This window comes from Brachyistius frenatus, unplaced genomic scaffold, assembly GCF_029030835.1.
Source record: "Brachyistius frenatus isolate BFR_SWC_R1_liver_20210118 unplaced genomic scaffold, ASM2903083v1 Contig_81, whole genome shotgun sequence".
NCBI classification, from domain to species: domain Eukaryota; kingdom Metazoa; phylum Chordata; class Actinopteri; family Embiotocidae; genus Brachyistius; species Brachyistius frenatus.
In genome coordinates this window covers 660726-676051 of record NW_027210680.1, presented here as the reverse complement: position 1 = coordinate 676051, position 15326 = coordinate 660726, and the positions used below count along the sequence as shown (strand labels likewise).

Genomic DNA, 15326 nt, shown 5'->3' with positions numbered 1-15326 from the left:
GCAGAGGGCTGTTCAGTCCGAACTGCAGCTTCTTTAAAGCAGCCAAAGATATGCTTAATTGCTGTAGATTTTTTTTTATATATATGTCTACACTGGAAGTACAGCTTGCAGTGTTGGGGCAATTATACTTTTTGGCGATGATTAGAAGGACTTTTTTTTAGGCCAGCAGATATGCAGTAAGAGTTCATCTTTGAAGATTTAACTGAATACTAGACAAATTAAGAACTAATATTTAAATCTCTTTTAGGTGAAAAAGGAAATCTGGACTCTGCTCTGTTCTGAAAGGAATGTTGGGGAGGAGGAACTGGTTCTACCTCCAAGTTGCCCAGCGTCTCTGCTTCTGTCCATCTGCTTTAATTATATCTTTAACACAGAGGTGCTACCACATGATGGTGTCTTAAGAAAAACAAATTGACACCTTTAGGTTGGGGGCAGAATATCTTAAAAAAAATTCCAACACAGAGGTTTCTGGATTCAAACCTCAATTCAGCTATCTAAATAAGTCATTTTACAATCATTTTGAATCTAAACTTTAGCAATACAAATATATATATATTATTTTAATATAACTGCAGCAAATCTTTCCATTCAAACATTCACGCAAACCACTCTCTCTCTCTTATGTTTAGTTTCACTCAACCAATACTATCAGAAAGGTTTTAGAAATGTGTGTATTTGTGTGTGTGCGTGTGCACTCATGAGGTGTGGATGCATGAGTATATACCGTATGAGAGACATTGTTGATAGAAGGACCATCATCAGTCATGTTGGGGATATTTGGTGACTTATGTTACAAAAATGTATGAACTGACCTGATGACAAACCACATCTGGTTTCATTACTTGGGAAAAGGAGCTGTCTTTGATAATGTACGACTTGTACAGGATCGATAAAGTGGTCGAATTTATGTCTGATTAACAGATAATATTTTATATCAGCTTTAAATTTCACATGTTTATCACTGACTAGTTGATGAAAACATCATCGCGCTTGAGAAAACCAACGTATCCGACTGCGTTTCTCGACAGTCGAACCTCATCAACAGCTACGACTGATGTGGGCACATTAATCTGGGAGAAAACACAACACAAATCATGCAAGGATGATGAAAACAGCTTTTACTTACCACTTTGCACTTTACACTCAGTGTCGTCTGCTTTTTTCTACGGGCGCAGAGTGTGCATATTTCATCCTAAAAGGAAAAACGAGAGAGTGGATGTCTGGCCTAAAATATGAGACTGAATGAAGCTGCCTGCCTTCTGCTGTGTCTCACCACTCTACAGTAATACATACCGGGTTCCCCAAAATTAGGTTAGAGCTAATAGGACCCCTGTTCACTTTATCCTGTTCATTTGTGCTACAAATCTCAATAAAGACATCAATAAAATACATTTAAAAAAAAAAAAAAATACTGGAATCCAAGCTTGCCAGCGTTTGTCAGCCATAGTGCATATCATAACTTCTAAGTTAGAGTAGATTGAAAATCCCTGGGGTGTGAAAACCAAACAGGCACAACTGAGAGGTTGCCCAGTGGAGGGGGAATTCTATCAAGGTGGACTAGATGAAGATTTGTTACATTTAAGGAGGAATGGAGCCCCCTTGACCTCCCCCAGCCACTACAATCAGCCAGAAACAGCAGGGCTAACAATACTATAACACCACCAACCAAAGACACTGTAGGGTCCTCTAGCTGTTTTGTACAGTGTTTTCCATATATGTATTTAACAGCGCCGTTGCCATATGATGAATTTTTTTTTTTCACACCGTACATAGTAGTCACTTTCTCCGCTTGGAGCAGCTGACTGGAGCTGGTGGTGCTGCAGCCTCTCTCGGCTCTACGTGTCGGTGTTTGACAGCAGAGAGGCCGCGGCGGAGACGGTGAACCAGCTGAAGTGAAAGATAGCGTTTTGCTCGAGTCGACAACGACCAGGCTCGCCACAGAAAGTGCAATCAAACCGCTGAGTAAAAAGCCAATAAGTACTGCAGGATTACTTCTGGGTGTAGCGCTAACTTCACCTTTGAGCGTATTTGTGTCACCTTTCGACAAAAAAAAAATACAACCAGTGTTTTGATTGTAGTTTTTTTTTTTTTTTTTTCACAGCGCTGCTAAAGTGTTTCTGGTGTCAAAAACTAGATATCAAGCAGATTTAAATAAGTCCATGTAAATACTGGCCTCGGCATTATAGGCCCCGAATGAACAAAAGAGCACCACCTCATAAATGTTTTTATCAAAATAAAAAAAATATATATATGTCTGAAGAGAAGAGTTTTACTTTGACAGATGTTCTTGTAGGTTGTAGGTTACTCGTAATTTTAACACTGACTGTTGAAAGCCCAAGCTTCCAAGGAGTCACTGACATGTGGACATGAAGGAACCATGTTGAAATACTTACCCTAAGGGGAGAACTTGCTGTCGATGTTCGTCACAGGAGGGGTGGGAGTCCAGCGATGTCAGCTCTGAGATGACAGAAAACAAAAGTACGCCATTAGTTCAACTGTGCTTCCCGACACACTGATCTGTTCTTTTTTTTTTTTTTTTTTTTTTCTTGAGGCACATATACTGCTAGTGCAAACAAGTGTGGGCTAGATGATGTGTTGCATAACTATTTTTCTTTATGGTTTGTAGGTGAAAGCGATAAACTTTGTAACAACAAAGTGCACCTGGATTTGGCAGTAAAGCCTGGGAGCATATGTGTATGGGTATGTGCATGTGCATGCACCAACAGGCAATGTACAGTACAGTACAGTACAGTGCAGTACAGTACAGTGCAAGCACCCCCCCACACACACACACACACACCCCCCCCCACCCCTCCAGCGCGCACACACACACACACACACACACACACACACACACACACACACACACACACACACACACACACACACACACACACACACACACACACACACACACACACACACTGCTCACTCTCTCTAAAGTTAAAAGGTGCAGTGCCTGGAAGGCTCAAGCTCTCAACACTGAGTAAATCACGCTGTTAACCTGACACGATTGATTTCTCACATCCTTCCATTCAGCTGTCTGCATCCAAGTACACATGCCGCAGTATCCATATAATTTAGAGACCATTAGTATTGATGATTTTTTGTGTTAATCACACAAGTACTGCAAGAGTGTACAATAGCAAAACTGCAGCTGCTGATTGCTCTGGACATTTTTACTGCACATGCATCACATTAGGACAAAAAAAAAAAAAAAAGTCAGAAGAAGCACGGTGGAGGCCAGGTTCTGCTGTCGGGGGAGGGCTGGGGTGTGTGGGGGGGGACGACGACACAAAATGGCATGGATGTTCCTCTCCGAGATGTTTTTTTTTTTTTCTTCTTCTTCTTCCTTTTATTCTCCCACAATTCCAATGACCCCTACAGGCAACCAGCGACTGCTGAATCCTGAGGAATGTGCTCTCTGAACTGTACAAAAAGCCCACAGCTCAAAGAGCACAGCTGAAAACAAAACATGCCAACTGCTATAATTTTTCACTGTTTTGAGTTCGCGGAAAATGTTGCACAGATTGCTGTGCAACATTGAGTTCAGAACGGGGGAGGAGGGCTTGAGGTTGGGGGTGGGGGAGTGGGCACCAACCGGTGGATGGAGAACGGACACGTAAAGGTTTCAAAACCAAATTATTGATTTAATTATATTATAAAATGATGTATCGTGTATATCCAGATAGTGACTCTTTCAGAAATAGCAAATCTTCATGAGATGACTAAATCTGCCAACATTTCAGTGAAGTAAAGATCTAATAGTTTTCAATATAATTTAGATGTAAAATATTATTTCAAGTTAATATCCCTATTCTTAAATGATTTGCTCCTGGGCTGATTTCAACATCACAACCCCTTTGGGCTGTGCAGATGGCATATTTTATTCACTGGAAAAGCATTTGGAATGCTATTAGTCTGGATGACCTCCAATTCGTGGGGATTTACAAACACACATGTCTTTATGCCAAATATAAGACCACTGGTAAATTCTATCAACTTATAAATATGGCAAATGCATTCAAGTATTCATGAAGGCCTAATAATGCTATAGGCTGATATTTACATAAAGCGCTCGCGCACTAAGTCAAGATAAACTATTTAAGACCCGGACCACAAATACCTCCACACTGCAGAAAAAGGAGGGTCCCGCGATGAAAGAGGACATTATGCTAACAAGTCAGATTACTGTACACAATAACTTTATCTTAAAAGTAAATACCATCCTTGGTGTTGGAAAAGGGGTGGGGTGCGGGGGGAGGGGGGGTCGCATTATGGAAAGTCACTGGCAATATTTCTGTGGGGACCAAATGCTCCTTATCAGTGTTCGTCGGGCAATTCAGGCCTGCCTGAAGAAAGATGAGTCTTCAAACTCATTCTATTCATGGTCAGACGTGTAATTACCCTCAGCTCACAGTCTAGACGTAACTGCTTTCACAGTATTTAAGACCCCCTATGCAACGCACGGACGCCGGCTCGAACCACCAAGCCCCGCACGTTAAATCTGTGGGCAGATAAATTAGCAAAGAATGCAATAAAATAGACACAATGAGAGGAACTTTATCCTCCCCGCTGCTAAATGAGATTTCTTTGAAATGCAGATCAGTGGCTCTAGATTAGTGAATTTTAGCTGCTGTCAACATCATAACAAAATACAAATGCGATTGTTCGCCGGGGCCTTATCTCCTTGCTTCCATCTGCTGGCTGGTTATTTACTCCCCCCTGATTTACTATGCAGATCTAAATAAGTCGCATCAAAAGGAAGGCTTACTGCACAATGCCTTCTTAAGCTTCTACATCAAGGTATTTGAAAAACCGGTAGTCACATGAAAAGGCTGCCCATCAAAGGCACATCTCTAATGAACTCTCCCATATCAGAGGGGGCTTGTGGGGCCTGGCTTTAATGCCTTCTGTGTGGTGAGAGAGGAGCCCAACTACAAATCAGACCCACCAAGCCATGGCAGCGGAGGGAGGAGGAGGAGGAGGAGGAGGAAGAGGAAGAAGGAGAGGAGGACAGAGAGGGTTAGAAAAGAAAGGAGAGACAGGAGGAGGAGGAGGAGGAGGAAGGCCTCGGTTATCAGATGAGATTAACTCGGCACAAGGACTAGTCCTAGGTCTTCTCTTAAATCCAGGCCGAGGAAAGGAAATTTTTAATGGTACTAGATTAGATCAAGTTATAACGGATTAGAGCATAAAAATTCAACCTGTAATTCTCCAAGTAAACACCTTCGAAGTTGATCTAACTGCAATGTCCTTAAGGCTTTCTATTCTACTGTAATGACAGGAAATCAGTAAGTATCAGTTACAATTAACAGATCGATCCAGTGATCAGAGGCAGATCAGGTAGATTCTTGAGACTGTCAGACACTGGATAGAAAAGCATGCTCTGCCGTCCCGCTTCTCATTCCTCCCAGGTCTGCAGACGAGCTTTAGTAATCTCAAACAGAGCTTTTGCATTACGCTCCTGCAATAACCTTAATTTCATGGTGTATTTGTTGCATTCAGCACACAGGCCGGATTACAACCGGCAATCTTTAGACTTATACGGGAAAAATAAACTGCATGGAGAGATCATGATCCGTAGCACCCCCTCCTCCTCATCCTCCTCCTCCTTCTCCTCCTCCGCCTCCTCCTCCTCCTCCTCCCCTATCCCTCCCACCACCACCGTCATCACTGCCACCATCCTGCTTTGTAGCCCTGTGTCTGCATGAAGGGGAGACCCCCACCAACAAGCATGCAGTTTACCAGTGAACAATTAGCCCCGGAGCAGGAACAGGCCCGGCGCTTGCACATGTGGTTAAGAGGCGAGCGCTGCGGGAGAGCGCCAGATGATGAAGGGATGAGGATGGGAGGAGGACGGAGGAGAGGACACCGAGGGGATGGGGCGGTGGCGGAGGTGGGGGTAAGGGGGGGAGGGGGAGGGCGTAAGGAAGCGTGTAGCGCGTGGCAGACGTGTGCCAGTTTTTTTTGGCTTCTGGGCACGTCCTCCATTCACTTCCAGATCCTCTTTGCTGAGAAGATAAAGACACCTAATGGGAGAGGGAGTTACCCCTCTCCTACAACTCCAACACGATTTGGACTCTGAATTTTAGGAAGCCATCCAAATTGAGCTGTGACGTAAAGGCCCCCGACGGGTTGAGTCGCTACGGGAGCCCAACTTCTCGTCCCTCCCCTCTCCACGCCTCGAGCATCTTTCTGCTGTGGTGGCATGCCAACTGGGCCCGGTGCCAGTCGCATTTGCAACCACAAGGGACCCTTGTCTTTTTGCCTTGCCTAATGAAATGACAAAACAACAGATTTGCATATGCAGAAACAGGTGTTGTAACAGGTTTGACTCCTCTTGACCCGAGCCGTGTCAAAGAGAGAAAAGAGGAAAAAAAAAAAAAAAAAAAAAAAAAAAAAGTTTATGACCAACAGCTGCCTGGAGGTATTTAGGCTCTGATGGGCACTCAAGTCTGCACCATCTGCCCTGCTGCTTGCCAGAAGTGACAATCCAAATTAAAAACCACTCATCAAATATCATAAAAATAAACCATTGTTTTGCCGGGTCCATATGTTGTGGCTATTTTATTTCGTTCTCAGCGAGTTGCATCGGGCACTCAGCTTCACGGCCTATAGCTGTGATCCAGGGAAAATCCAGAGAGGCGCACAGTAGCCTGTAATTACCCTCCCACCGATCTGCTGCCTTCAGACCAAAAGCCATGCGTCATCCTACACATTATCCAAGTCCACCCTCTCCGCATTAGGACAGGAGAAAACCTAGAAGAGCCAGTGTGGTGAAAACATGGCCTCTGTTTAGAGTAGGATTAGGGATTGTCATCCAAGAGCGTGAGCTGGGTGTTCGGATGAGGAAAGAAGATAAGAGTTAGTGCTTGCTTTTAACTTGATAACTGCTATTATGCTTTATGCAAATTTCAATTTGCATGCCAGATATAAAACAAATGTGGTGCAGAGCGTTCGGCTGTGAAACAAGCCAACGTGAAAGTGATGCATTTCTGGAAATGTCAAACGTCTCCTCTGCAAAAAAATGTTTGCCCAAATTGTGTCCTGACTCAAAAGGGCTTGACTGAGGCCATTCATTTTGTCCTTTACAGAAAGACACCCCAGCGTGCCCATCGTACTCCTCCGACAGCACCACCACTACCCAACCCCCCCCACTTCCATTTTTCCTCCTGTTTTTATTTAGACGAGTGAGACAGAAGGAACAAACCTGAGACAGTCGTGACCCTGCGCGAGTGTTGTAACTTGGTCTAGAGCGATGCCAGCAGAAGGCAGCACCATATGCCCTCAGCCCCGAGCTGGATGCTCTTTCTGCAGCCTAATGTGCCTGTCAAAAACTGTTACTGTCATGCACACCCTCCCCCCCTCCCCCCAACTGTTTTTTTTTTTGTTTTTTTTACCACTCACAACATGTTTGAAATAAACAGGGTTTTTTTTTTCTTCCCCTTCTTCATCTGTGTCTCTCTGGGTGAAGAGGAAATGTCCTTGGAGAATGTTAACTGCTTGCTTTTGTTTCTGACCATGATACAAATCTTTCTACGGCGGAGGCCCGGCAATCAAAGCCATAATAAATGTTTTCCAAATCATTCACTCCAGTTGTCAACCGTGAGGAAAATATACAATTCGGGTTGGAAATAGTCAAATCGAACTTTCTTTTCACGACATCTGCAATGTGCAGAGTATCTATCACGCCACGAGTAATCGAATGATATTCTCATTAATCTGTTGTCGATAAATCTAAAAAGATGAAAGAGATTTCTTAACAAAGGGCCCTTTCAACAATGGTTGAGTTAGCTGCCGCTGTTAGCCTCTGCGCTGTCTCACATGAGGTTTGACTGTTTACGAGTGACAGGCTGATGGCTGAATGCAGTCTGGGTAACGCTGACCTTGCCTTTTACCACGACTGACCTTCTGGCTTTAATTCAGGGCAAGACCCCAAAACCAACACATTTTGTTTTTCACAGGAGGACACTGTCCATCTAACTGTGACGTGAATAGAAGCTGCAATGCCTTCACACCGCACTGATCAGCAAGTAAACATGCAATTGTTAACTCAAAAAGGAAAAAAAAAAAAATTAAATAAAAGTACGTAAAAATAACATAAACATAAAAACGTGCTTTTTAAAAATAAAAAATAAAAAGCGCTAGGTCGGTGGCAGCTGTCGGTGTCCTGCGAGATTCAGACGAATGCGAGGTTTATTGGATAAACAGACAGGTCGACTAGTGTTACAGGCAAGGCTCACGGCAGCTTGAGGTGTCAGCTGAAAGGGAGGCTATTAAATACGAGGTCACGGTCAAGACGATGGAGCCGAGAGGAGAACTCTAAACCTTATGAAAAGCATGACTTATTTTACATACCTTTAAGAAATATTATGTACACAAAGCGAAAGTTTGGTTTATAACTTTGCATGCGTTTCCCGCCGACATCACAAAGCAAAAGTTACTTGTGGGAGTTTGGTCGTTCGCGGTTTGTACAGTCTTTGGCTGTGTTGATGTAAGACATACTATTTGCAAAACAATCTTTGTAGGCTATTTTGACACTTGATTGTTTCAGTCTAAGTAAATATATAACCACGTGGTCTTTTTAACCAAGCAAACATGAAGCCCATAAAAAGGAACTCAAACAAACTCTACACATGACTGTAAGCCGAGATAAAAAAAAACAACAACAAATGGCCAGCATGAAGGAGTAAGTTAATGACTTTTCTCAGTTATGTTATTAACTCAACCTTATGTGGGCGATCTCCTTCATAATCCACATCCCCTGACCCCACCCTGTGCAGCTTTCTCCAGCCAAGGAGTCACAACGTTTCTCGTCCACAGCAGTGTCTAGTCGGGCTTAAGAAGTGACCCAGAGCGTAACTAAAAAAGTCTGAGCTGTTTCGAGACTCTTAGTAACTGGGGCACACAAAACATCATTACTGTGATGTGGATAATTACAGAGCAAAAAGGGTGGCCTCCTAAGCATGTAATACACTCTTTTATCTTAAGAAGTCAATCTCTCCGAGGCTGACAGCTTGCAGCATATGATCCCGGTAAACAAATACTTTTGCACGGCACAAAAGTGCTATTAAAGGCCAAAACTGTCAACACAAATTCCATTCTTACTGGGGGGGGGGGTGGGGGGAACCAAGGTACGAGGTGGGGGTGAGGGGGTGGGGAGAGGGGGGGGGGATGGTCTTGATCACTTCTAGTTGCTTTATCTTGCATGGAGGTTGTCATGGAAACATTTCCATGAAGTTAACATGGATGTAAACCTGAACACGCGCCTTTTAATTACCTTTAAGTTTAGCCACAGATAAAAAAAATTAAAAAAAAACACACCGGGTAGTTTATGAGGATGGGCCCACTGACATGTTGAGGAAAATTGATGTTGGCGCTCCCACTCCCTTGATTTTCTAACCCCCCCCCCCCCCAAAAAAAAAAAAAACACGCAGCAACACCTCAAGGGTTGAGCTGGAGCAGTCCTGTTTCATTACAGTGGTGCTGGGGGATGGGGGATGGTGCAATTCAAAAGCCAATCCAAAAGTGAGCAAGTGTTTCATTGCATTAAAAAAAAAAAAAACCAAATTGTCAGACTCAAAACAGATCTGATGTGATCCGAGCATAAAAACCCATCGCCTCACTCTGAATTTGCACTTAATTATTTTGCACCTAGCCTGCGCTGTCCGTCTGAGCCAACAGTCACCGGAAATGCACACCAAGTTTTTTTTTTTTAACAGGGCTCCAAACACAAAGCATTTTCTACTTCAGCTCAGCAGGAAGCAACAATTTCCATATCTGGAGATAAAATCATGCATCAGCCGGTGTTCACTGAGCTGAAAGCTGAATCTTAATTTTGATAAATGATTGAAACGTATGACAGGGTATACACATTAATCCTGTGGAGGACATTCATTTTCCTATTACCATAATGTAGAGCACGACCGCCCGATGATGAATGCAGCAATCAAAAAATGGACGCAGAGTGGGGAGAGCCGGGGTAATAAGTGCGCTGCTCCCAACAACGGTCAGTCTTGGAGGGAGACTAATGGCAGGTCTCTCTCCAGCTCTGCCTTAAGGGGGAAAAAAATGCATCCTGTTTTACAAACTCAAGTGACCTCACTTTACCACATGCACACGCGCGCGCACACACACACACACACACACACACACGCACACGCACACACCAGCCCAACAACAAGTAAACAAGAGGAGCATGGACTGCTTTAAAGGTGCTTTAAGAAATGATTACAGGGGCACTTCAACAAAGGGGCTGATTGTGCACTGTCGCTGACATATTTCACAAGGGGCATTTATTGCCGCCTGCCCTTTGAAGAGTGAGAGCTGCTGAGTGAGGGGGGAACCGGCCCACACCTGCATAACTGAGGAAGGAACACCTGTGCACCCTGCGGCTCGAACAAGGAGGGTCGATCCAGCTAATCCGGGGGTGAAAGCTGATCAAGAGGACGGGCCCGAAGAGTTTGTTAGCTCCCACTACCTTGTTAGACTTTCTTTTACAAAAAAAAAAAAAAAAATACATCTATTGATTTTTTTTTTTTTTGGGGGGGGGGGTGAAGATGGTGGAGGAGGGGTGGGGGGGGGCACAGTGATTACAAGAGAACAGTGACAAGACACAGAGTGAAATAGAGGGACCCGGCAGACGCTTTTTTTTGATAAATGAGCTTGAATTGTAGGTTAATCATGATGAAAAGTAACATGCTACCAGCATCCCTGTTTGTTTCTGGACAACGAAAAAAGATGGAATATAAAAATGGAGCGTGCAACTACGGTAAGGCGTTAACTGCTGATAATCATACATATTGATAAAGGTCCATGGATATCAGTCAATGGAGCACGGATAATTCTAAACAACTACAACCTCTAAATCTAATTGCAATTTATTCTATTGTATTTTATGTTTGGAGCATGATCTTAAGAAACTGTGACAATAGTCATTTAACAAAAAAAACCACCAGGATTAATGAAAACTGCTTTCAAAACTATATACAACCCCCTGTGTGTCACAGGTGATAACACCAAGGCAACCACACTGAAGGATATCTATTTTTTTAAAAAAAAAAAGTTGCAATAGCCCTTGTTTATTTGTTTCAAAATAAGATAACATACAGATTTAATATTTGACATGGATATAACAAGTTGTGAATTAAATCACTAGTTATTTCTAGTTAGTGCAATATAGCAATATATATATATATATATATATCACAGCAAACAGTGGCTAGAGAGTAAAATAGCTTGCAGTGACATTAATGTACATACACATCGGCTGCTGTTAAATGTATCAAATAAAAATCTAACAGGGTAATTTCAGTTTATTTCTGAACACACTACGTTTTAAAATGAGTTGTCAGAGATGCAATTTATCACGTGGCGGTTATCAAACGAGCCACTTTTTTTTTGGAAATTGAATTCAAGATTATTAACAATCCAGATTTGAAACAATAAATCGGCTTTTTTTTTTCTTCCTAAAGTCAGTACTCAACGTTTAGACGAGGCAAATCGTGGGCAGCGCAGTCCAAAGGTCCGAACATTAAAAAAAAAAAAAAAAAAAAAAAGAAAAAGAAAAGCCGAAAGGGACTGCAGCTCAGGGGTGGGGGGGTGGGGGGGAATCTGTCAACAGCTGCTCGCTAATTAACAAGCACAAGAAACCCACTCGCGACGTGTAAATTATATTGTCGCAAAGTCAAGTTGCAAAGCGCTTTACAGACAAAACTAAACAAACTTGTGACCCGCGGTCCACTTTCTAATTCAGGTGTAGCGGTCAGAGAGGTAAAGAGAGAAGAAGAAGAAGAAGAAGAAGAAGAAGAAGAAAAAAAAAAAAAAGTCAAAAGGGTTACGGAGAGAAATTTAAGCTCCTGGGCAGAGAAAACTTACCACAAAAAAAACACTTGTCAGGTATATTTCCCTCACGGTAAATAAAAAAAAAAAAAAAAAAAGTCAAAAGGGACACACGCCAGGTGAGAAGTCGCCGTCCTCTATACTCGCGGAGATCTTCGCACGTGACTGTCCAAGTTCACCACAACGCAGAGAAAAATGAACAACAAGCTGCAAGAGTAAATAAAAAAAAAAAAAAAAAAGCTCGAAATAGTCCTCCGCTGGGCACCGCTGCCGAAGACACACACACACTCTCCTGCTGTCTCCCGTCAACGCCGCTGTTATTACTAATGCAACAGAGGGAAAAAGCAGTACACTGAGTCCTGTTTGAATGACGCGCAATGCGAGGAAGAAGCGGCTTGTTTTTTTTTTTTTTTTTTTTTTCGTTACGATTCAAACACACATCAAGCTTGTATCCCAGCAAGCAAGTATATTTGGGACTAGAAACCCCCCCCCCCTCCCCCCCCCCAGGGGAGGCACTTGCTTGTGCGCGGAGGTGTGTTGTTATTTTTGGGCGTACTGCGACCCCGTGTGACGTCACGGCCACCTGCTATGTAAATAAAAAGTATTTTTTTTTTTTTTTGGAAGTTTGTTTCCCCCTTTTTTTTTTTTTTCTTTTTTTTTTTTTTTTTTTTTTCAAACGTTTCACGGTGTAGTCCACCGGAGAGACCGGCGTCCTGCCTCAGAAAGCCTCCGCGATAGTCATAGCTGCACTACTGTTGTTGGGGGGTGGGGATTGAACCAGTAACTTCCCGGTAACGGGACGGTCCACTCCGACCAAAAAAAGACAGCCGAATAAGTGTGCGTTTTGCTGCATCTCAGAAACTTGGGTTCATATGCTGGAACTCGCCGCGAAGTAGTTTTGAAGCGAAGCCATTCGCAAGTGGGAACTATATGAAAAAAAAAAAAAAAAAAAAAATCAATATATATCCCCATAATGTTCCTGCAATATTACCACAATAATCTTTCTGCAGCTGCTATAGCGACCACCCCATGACATTTACTGTTTGCTTTTTTTATTATTTACGATATTCGCAAAGAAAGTCGCGTGATTTTTCCGGCTACATTTTGTGCACATATTGTTTGCAGTTTATAATGTTTGTATCAAGGAAATATACCATTTTAAGTCGAATTTTGGTGAAACAAAACAGCTTCAGCATCCTTTAAGTCAGCATGTAAATCTACATTTAGCGTCACTGATGACATTTTTAAATAATTACATGCGACTCATAATTAGATTTGCAGAGAGGAAAATAGCCTATTTATTAATGGTCATGTCGGGAGTGTTTGCATACAGTAAATGATCGGTAACCACTACGTGTAAAGACTATACACATTAGTAGCCTACTATTATTAAAAAAAAATTACGTGATTTGATGTCATTATGTTTAGACTATATGTAACTCTGAATTTCATTAAATAAAATCACTGCTGAATAAATACTTAATCAGAAAAAGAAGATATAACAAGGCGTAGCTGACGTTTGACTGAAGGAATTTGCATTAATCTAGTGGTAGATCCGAAGCTAATCATACACTGATCAGTAGTTCAAATGATTTGCTTTCTTCTTTTCTTCTTCTTTTTTTTTATTTAAACAAATGCAACGTTCACGGTCAAAAAAAAATGAATGACCAGATTATTGTCATCTGAAAAAGGAAAATATTTATTCATGTAAAGGCGATCGTACTCTCGTCAACATTTTAAAATGCTATGTCTGACGTTATTACAACAAGTATTATTATTATTATAATTGGGGAAAACGTGTTCATAAAGAGGGACTTTTCTTTCAGTCAAAGAAACACAAGTTGCGGTCGGTGTGTATTACTCTGTAATGCCCATGTGAATTTATAATACATTAATAAAACGGAGGATTTGTTTTTATTGACTAAAATCGTGAAATACTCGGCATCTCTGTATTAGCTTTTTTTGTTGTTGTTCATATCAAGATCACACCGGATTTCTTCTCCAGTATTATTTGTGAAACTGTTTCCCATTGGTGGGCGAGCACGGAGTTTTCTGCACTCCATAAAGTATGTCCAAAAATGTCCTAAAACTGGCCTACATTTAGTTACAAATAAAAACAGTAGTCTATTTCCTTTCTAATTTGATAAAACAAAATAAAAAAAATAAAACATAAACATTTGAAAGTACGGAGCAGGCAGATCACACTGCCTAACGTGTAATAATCTCGGTCTCTTTTGTGTTTTTGTTTGTGTTACAAATCCTTATCGCTATTAACAATTCCATCAAATATAAGTAGGAGGAAACAGCCTCTGGAGGGGAAAACGGATCGTGGAATTGTGGTGGTGGTATGCTGCCACCTGCTGGTCAACATTTATAGCATTCTGTCCAAAGCCTGAGACTGGGCTGTAAATAACGCGTTTCTTTAACAAGTTTTTTTTGTTTGTTTTTTAAAATTTCTTTTGTTCCTTTTTATTGACAGATTTTTCTCTGACACGTTCTCTACAGTTGGAACTCATTATCACAAAAGAAATGTAAACTGAAAACACATTCATTGGAGCTTGGTGAAGGCTGAGCTGACATGGATATTTTACTTTGATCACACAGTGCCATCTACTGATCACTCAGACATACAAGTTGTCCTTCATATATAAATTAATTATAGCATTGCCACAGACTGGTGTTGAGTATCTTAAATTAGTGTACTTACCTATTCAAATATAACATTTTTAACACTGGATCATAAGTCTTGTCTTGTCAAATTTTGCAAAGGATACAATCCAATAACCAAAACTGCCGTTAAAAGGCAAAAGAGAACCTCTATGGCTTCAAAATGTAGAACAAAGGGGTCCTTTGAGGACAAAAGCCTCACTCACCTACCTGTGAAGGATTGTGTAACAAGCACTAAAGTCTATTTACAAGGTATACTGGATTTGGGGTTATGGTTACACGGAATATCTAGGATTAGTTGAATTAAACTTCCTATCTGAGACACACACACACACACACACACACACACACACACACACACACACACACACACACACACACACACACACACACACACACACACACACACACACACACACACACACACACACACACACACACACACACACACACACAGAGGAAGAGAAAGAGTGAGTCCAGTCTGCTAAGACGAACATAATAATGTCCAGTCTTCTGTTCCAAGATGCAGTGAACCTATAAAATGAAGGCGGCCTCTAATGGCAATGATACGGCAGGATCTGTACAGACTCACCCCTGCACACGCCTTTCAAGCACAGCAATAGGACTAATAATAATTTGATACATTATTGATGTCAGTGTGGAAATTCTCTCATTTCCTTCTCGCCACGCGGAGGTCAGTGGTCAGAGTGAGCTCCCCGGCAGCGGGTGGGGTGATACTGTCATGCTCGGGAACACCTCAGCGGGGCCGACACTTCCCAACACTCGTGCTTGAACTGTGGTTCTTCACTTGCAGA

The 15326-nt window shown here is 42.0% G+C and overlaps 1 protein-coding gene across 4 annotated transcripts in view; it reads right to left on the bottom strand.

Annotated features, from left to right (window-relative positions):
• foxp2 (forkhead box P2) overlaps positions 1 to 2458 on the bottom strand; it is a 96742-nt gene extending 94284 nt beyond the window's left edge. For all 4 annotated transcript variants that reach the window (XM_069709238.1, XM_069709243.1, XM_069709242.1 and 1 more), the window contains exons 1-2: positions 2394 to 2458; positions 1127 to 1192 (exon numbers count right to left, since the gene is read on the bottom strand). The gene's annotated coding sequence lies outside the window, so the exon portion shown is untranslated. The remainder of the gene's footprint in view (positions 1 to 1126; positions 1193 to 2393) is intronic.
• Positions 2459 to 15326: the final 12868 nt, after the last annotated feature.